A 6,350-nucleotide genomic window follows, 5' to 3' on the forward strand; every position below is an offset into this window, starting at 1 on the left:
GTAGATGCGACCTCGCTGCTTATGGAACGGTCTCCCCCAGTTGACTGAGCCTTCAGCGGGAGTGAAGTCACGGGGCAGAGCTCACAGAGAGCTGACTCAGACCCAGGTTGTGCCCCTCTTATGCGCCAGGCAGCAGCTGGACATTTGACATCCACTCTTCCTACACACCACACCCCCCCGGGTTAGACATCCATCTCATTTTACAGGAGGGAAGCCAAGCTATGCGATTAGCTCAAGACTGCACAGGCAGTAGCAGCAGACACAGGGTTCAAAGTCGGTTTTTCCAATGACACGGGTCCTGTTGTGTCTACCTCCTCATGTTAGGGTAACCCAGGCTGTGCTGCTATACAACTTAATCTCTTTATCTAAGAGGACTTCATGTCTAAAACACCAAAAGCAATGGCAACAAAAGCCAAAATTGACAAATGGGATCTAATTAAACTAAAGAGCTTCTGCACAGCAAAAGAAACTACCATCAGAGTGAACAGGCAACCTACAGAATGGGAGAAAATTTTTGCAATCTACTCATCTGACAAAGGGCTAATATCCAGGATCTACAAATAACTCAAACAAATTTACAAGAAAAAAACAACCCCATCAAAAAGTGGGCGAAAGATATGAACAGACACTTCTCAAAAGAAGACATTTATGTAGCCAACAGACACATGAAGAAATGCTCATCATCACTGGCCATCAGAGAAATGCAAATCAAAACCACAATGAGATACCATCTCACACCAGTTAGAATGGCGATCATTAAAAAGTCAGGAAACAACAGGTGCTGGAGAGGATGTGAAGAAATAGGAGCACTTTTACACTGTTGGTAGGACTGTAAACTAGTTCAACCACTGTGGAAGACAGTGTGGCGATTCCTCAGGGATCTAGAACTAGAAATGCCATTTGACCCAGCCATCCCATTACTGGGTATATACCCAAAGGATTATAAATCATGCTGCTATAAAGATATATGCACAGGTATGTTTATTGCAGAACTATTCACAATAGCAAAGACTTGGAACCAACCCAGATGTCCATCAATGATAGACTGGATTAAGAAAATGTGGCACATATACACCATGGAATACTATGCAGCCATGAAAAATGATGAGTTCAGGTCCTTTGTAGGGACATGGATGAAGCTAGAAACCATCATCCTCAGCAAACTATCGCAAGGACAAAAAACCAAACACTGCATTTTCTCACTCATAGGTGAGAATTGAACAATGAGAACACTTGGGCACAGGAAGGGGAACATCACACACTGGGGCCTGTCGTGCGGTGGGGGGAGGGGGGAGGGATAGCATTAGAAGATATACCTAATGTAAATGACGAGTTAGTGGGTGCAGCACACCAACATGGCACACGTATACATATGTAACAAAACTGAACGTTGTGCACATGTACCCAAGAACTTAAAGTATAATAATAATAAATTCAAGAAAAACGTTTACACAAGAAAGGTTCACATGTCCTCTTTTGCCATGGGCTGTTGGTGGTCCTTCTATCCCTCTAGCCACCCCTCATGGCCTCCAGGACCTCCATGGCAGGGGAAGAGGGAGACGGAGGAGTCCCACTGGCTCTTAACTGCCTCAGCCCAGAAATGACACTCATCACCTCTACTCACAGCCCATTTGCCAGAGCCAGTCACATGACCCAACCCGACCTCCAGAGAAGTTGGGAAATGCAGAACAGCACCCGAGTGTGGTTGGCAGTGCCCATTGGCGCCATGTCCAGGAAGAGGGTGTGCACAGTTACTCCTTGTTGACTGAAGGGGCCTTCACTAGAAATTTCTTTACCAGTCAATTTGGGAATCAGGACCATGGGTCAACGGAAGTGCCCACACACCTGGATTTGTTACATAACATACGCAGGATCTTATTCTGAGCTGACTGAGGTTTTTCCCTCCATCCTCTGAAGTTCACTGCTGGCACAATTCCTTTATCCGTCACTCACTGTGCTTGCTCCCATCACACTGAAGAAGCATGGGGCTTTCAAAGTAATACAGAGGCAAGAATCTAGAAGACTTTATTCCTGGTTGTGAAATGTGCCCTCAGGAGCAAACAAACCTGCAGGATTTGGAAGCGAGCAGCTAGCTCCTTGGAAACAGATGCTCACAGTCGGGGCCCCTCCAGTCCAGAAATGTGTCCACTTGACATGCCAATCAAAGGAGATGTTGGAACTTTGGAAGGTGTGAGGTAGGTGTGTGGGATAAGGTAAAAACACCCAGGCTTCACTTCAAAGCCCTCAAAATAGGGTTTGATGGATGGATTTAGAACATAGAACTTTTAAGCTGGAAGGAACCAAGAGATAATGCAGTCCACCTACCTTAGGAGGGAGTCTGAGGCCAGGGCAGGCGGGGGAGGCACAGACCCGGGGTAGTGCCTGAGTCATGGGGTGGGCCCCGATGCCCTGACTCCCAGGCCCAGGAGGCAGAAGGGCTTCGATGGGGCCTTCCCCTCTACCTCCAGCCTCCTTTATTCTGAAGCAAAGCCAGGGCTCCCGAGCTTACTCCGAAGCCCAGGGACCAGGTGTAAGCCACATAGCTCCCTCGAAGCAGGTCCCGAGGATGAGTGAAGGGGGTTCCCCTCTGAGCTGTGTCTGTGGAGTCAGCTAGGAGACCTTCTCCTCCTCTGGCGTCTGCAAGATCCAACCTCCCTGTTAGTGTCGAGTCAAAAAACATTTCCTGAGCCCCTGCTATGTGCTAAGGCCGCTGGATAGGGATCAGAAAGAATTCAAATCGAGCTCGGCTGCTTCCTGGCAGTGTGACCTCGGGCAAGGCCCTTCAACCCCCCAAAGCCTCAGTTTCCTCCTCTGTGAGATGGAATCCTAGCGGGACCTCCCTCACAATGCAGTTCCAAGGAGGAACTGAGAAAGCTCAGGTGAAAGTACCAAGCTCAGCATCTGGGTGTGGAAGGCGCTTCACCTGTGTGAATGCAATCCCCATAGATAGCCAATACCAAGTAGAACGCAGCGAGTTCTATGGAGACAAAGATGAGGGGTGTTGTGCAAAAACACCAAGGAAGGCTTCCTGGGGGAGGAGGCCTCTTCACCTCCCTTTCAAGGCTCAGCCAGACATCACTTCCTCCAGGAAGGCTTCCCTCTGCAGGCTCCAACCAGGCACTGGGCCTCATCCATCACAGCACATCAGTCCCTGGGCTGTAACCCTGCAGTCCCCAAGCTGCTACTGAACTCGGTGGGTGCAGGAATGGTGTCTTCTTCACCTCTAGGACCCCACAGTGCCCCAGGACTTGACATGTAAACAGGTCTCGTTTTACCAGCTGTAATCGAGACACGCTGTAATTCCTCCATAGCTCCCCCAGGTACCAGCCTATTTCTCCAAGAAGACCACATTTGTGACAGGGCTGTCTACGCTAACTCCGTTGGGTCTCTGTCTTCCCAGTCCCTGTGGAAGCCACCCCATCTGCCTTGGCTCTCAGGAGCCACCCAAGGGCCCTTGCCAAAGTCACCACTGGCCTCTCTGTTGCTAAGTGCAATGTCACCACGCAGTCCTCCTCACCCCAGGCCCATTGGTTGCCTGTGCCATGGCAGGGCATTCCTCCTCTTTGCTGGGCTTTGAGGTGGCCACGTGCCCCTGGTTTTTTCCCCCATCTCACCGGCCAGTAATCTCTTTTCTGGTTCTCCCTCATCTCTCAACCTCTGGGCATAGTTCTGCCCCAGAGCTCATCCCTCAGACCTCTTCTCAACTTACACTCACTCCCTTGGTGATACCAACCTCTCATGTGGCTTCAAATGCCGTCTACATGCCAATGTGTCCCCAGCCCCGAACAATGCTTCCATGTATCCAGCCACCTGATGGACTAACTCACTAACAGGGAGTGCATAACAGGCCTCTCACTGTTAACCTCTCCAAGACTGACTTCAGAGCTCCACTCCCCAAATCTGCTCTGCCCACAGTATTCTTTAATTCAGAATATGGTCACTGCTCAGGCTAAAACCCTGAGAGTCAGCTCTGACCTTTCTCTTTCTCCCACACCCAACATCCAACCCCTCATCACACTGTATGGGTTCTGCCTTTAAAGTCTTTCCAGAACATGGCCAGGTCTCACTAACCCTACTGCCACCTCCCCAGGCCAGGAGCCTCCTGTCTGGTCTTTCTGATTCTTCCTTGAGGCTACTTTCAACAGTCAGTCTGATATTTTGAAGCATGAGCCAGATCACAACACTGCTCTGACGAAAACTTTCTGTTACTCAGAGTGAAAACCAAAGACCCTATGATGGCCCAGAGGGTCCTAGGTCCCAGCCTCCTTTGCCTCTCTGACCTTAACCCCACCACTCTCTCCCTCCGGAACACCACTCCGCTGGCCTGTGGATTATTCTGCAACTCACAGGCAGGTACATGCGTCAGGGTCTTTGCATCTTCTATTTCCTCTCCCTGCAATATGCTCCCCAGGTCATGGCCTGCTTCCTCTCCTCCTTCAGGTCTCTGTTCACATGTTGCCTTCTCAAGGAGGCCTTCCTGGACCAGCTGATTTATCACTGAAACACTGACAACTTGGATAAAATGAACCAATTCCTTGAAAAATACCAATTATCAAAACCGACATAAGGCACAGTAGCTCACAGCTATAATCCCAGCACTTTAGGAGGCTGAGTTGGGAGGATCCCTTGAATCCAGGAGTTCAAGACCAGCCTGGGCAACATATCAAGACCCCATCTCTACAAAATTAGCCAAGCATGGTGGTGTGGACCTGTAGTCTCAGCTACTTGGGAGGCCGAGGCTGGAGGATCACTTGAGCCCAGGAGGCTCGACCGCACCACTGCATTCCAACCCAGGTGACAGAGTGAGACGCTCAAAATACACAAACAAAAAACTACCATCAGAAGAAACAGAAAATTTTCAGAGTCACGTCTGTTTGAGATTGAATCTGTAATTTAAAACCTTCTTCTCCTCCTTCCTCTTTCTCTGCCTCTCCCCAACCCCCACCAAAAAAAAAAATTAGGTCCAGATGACTTCATTGGTAAATTTTCCAAATATTTAAGGAAGAAATACCAGTTTTACACCAACTCTTCCAGAAAACAGAGGAAGAAAAAACACCTCCCAACTCATTTTATGAGGACACAGAACCCCAAAACTGAAACCTGACATGGACATTACAAGAAGCAGGTGGATCACTTGAGGCCAGGAGTTCAAGACCAGCCTGGCCAATATGGTGAAACCCCGTCTCTATGAAAATTAGCCAGGCATGGTGATAGGTGCCTGTAATCCCAGCTACTTGGGAGGCTGAGGTGGGAGAACTGCTTGAACCCAGGAGGTGGAAGCTGCAGTGAGCCGAAATCGTCCCACTGCCCTCCAGCCTGGGTGACAGAGCAAGATTCCGTCTCAAAAAAAAAAAAGAAAAAGAAAAGAAAATTGCAGACCTTAATCCCTCATGAGCATAGATGCAGCAATCTTAAACAAAATATTAGAAAGTTGAATACTGCAATGCATTAAAAGGATAATACACCACGACCAGGTATTGGGGGTTAAGGATGCAACATATGAATTTGAGTGGGACATAATTCAGGCCATAGCAGTCACATAAAAGGCTTGGGTGAGAAGGGGGTGAAATGTTCAAAATGATGGGGCCATAACACAGAACACTTTCTGATTATATTTTATATAATCCCGACCATGTTAATGTGTCACGTGCTCAAAGAAAAGAAAATGAAATCAACCAGGAGAGAGGAGAGGACCTGAATTAGAATACCAACAGACTACAGAGCTATATTTCAAATAAATAGCATAACTGCTGCGGGAGAGAACTGAGTTGCTTTTGAACACGGTACTTGGATTATATGCCCTCAGACACTAGACAAAAAGACCCTAAACAAATCTTGAACTCTCATTAGTAGGCTTCCTTTTTGCAGAGGAATGGGTTAGCAATTCGGATACTCTGCACATTCTATCACTGACCAAATATGTGACTATGTTGTTGATCATGGAAGCCAGTCTTTTCACTATTGAGAAGGGAGTTACAAATGCAAAAGGAGAAAGATAAGAGGTACCATGAGGCGTTGTTTGGAATTGGAGATATTGGTGTGAACTTATAGGTTTCGATAGATAGATAGATACAGATAGATAGATAGATAGATAACAGATATATAGCTGATAGATAAATAGGTGATAAATATATGCTGATAGACTGATGATAGATACATAGATATATAGATAGATGATAGATTGATAGATACATACATACATACGTACATAGGTAAATGATTGATTGATAGATACACACATACAGATATGTGTGGATATGTGATGTATGTGTGTGTGTAAAATTTCCCAGTTCTGTCTGCTAAGAGGGCCTCATAGCAATGAGCATATATATAGACAAGATCTTGGTTTA

The sequence above is a fragment of the Pongo pygmaeus genome, chromosome 15 (genome assembly GCF_028885625.2).
Source record: "Pongo pygmaeus isolate AG05252 chromosome 15, NHGRI_mPonPyg2-v2.0_pri, whole genome shotgun sequence".
Lineage (NCBI taxonomy): Eukaryota > Metazoa > Chordata > Mammalia > Primates > Hominidae > Pongo > Pongo pygmaeus.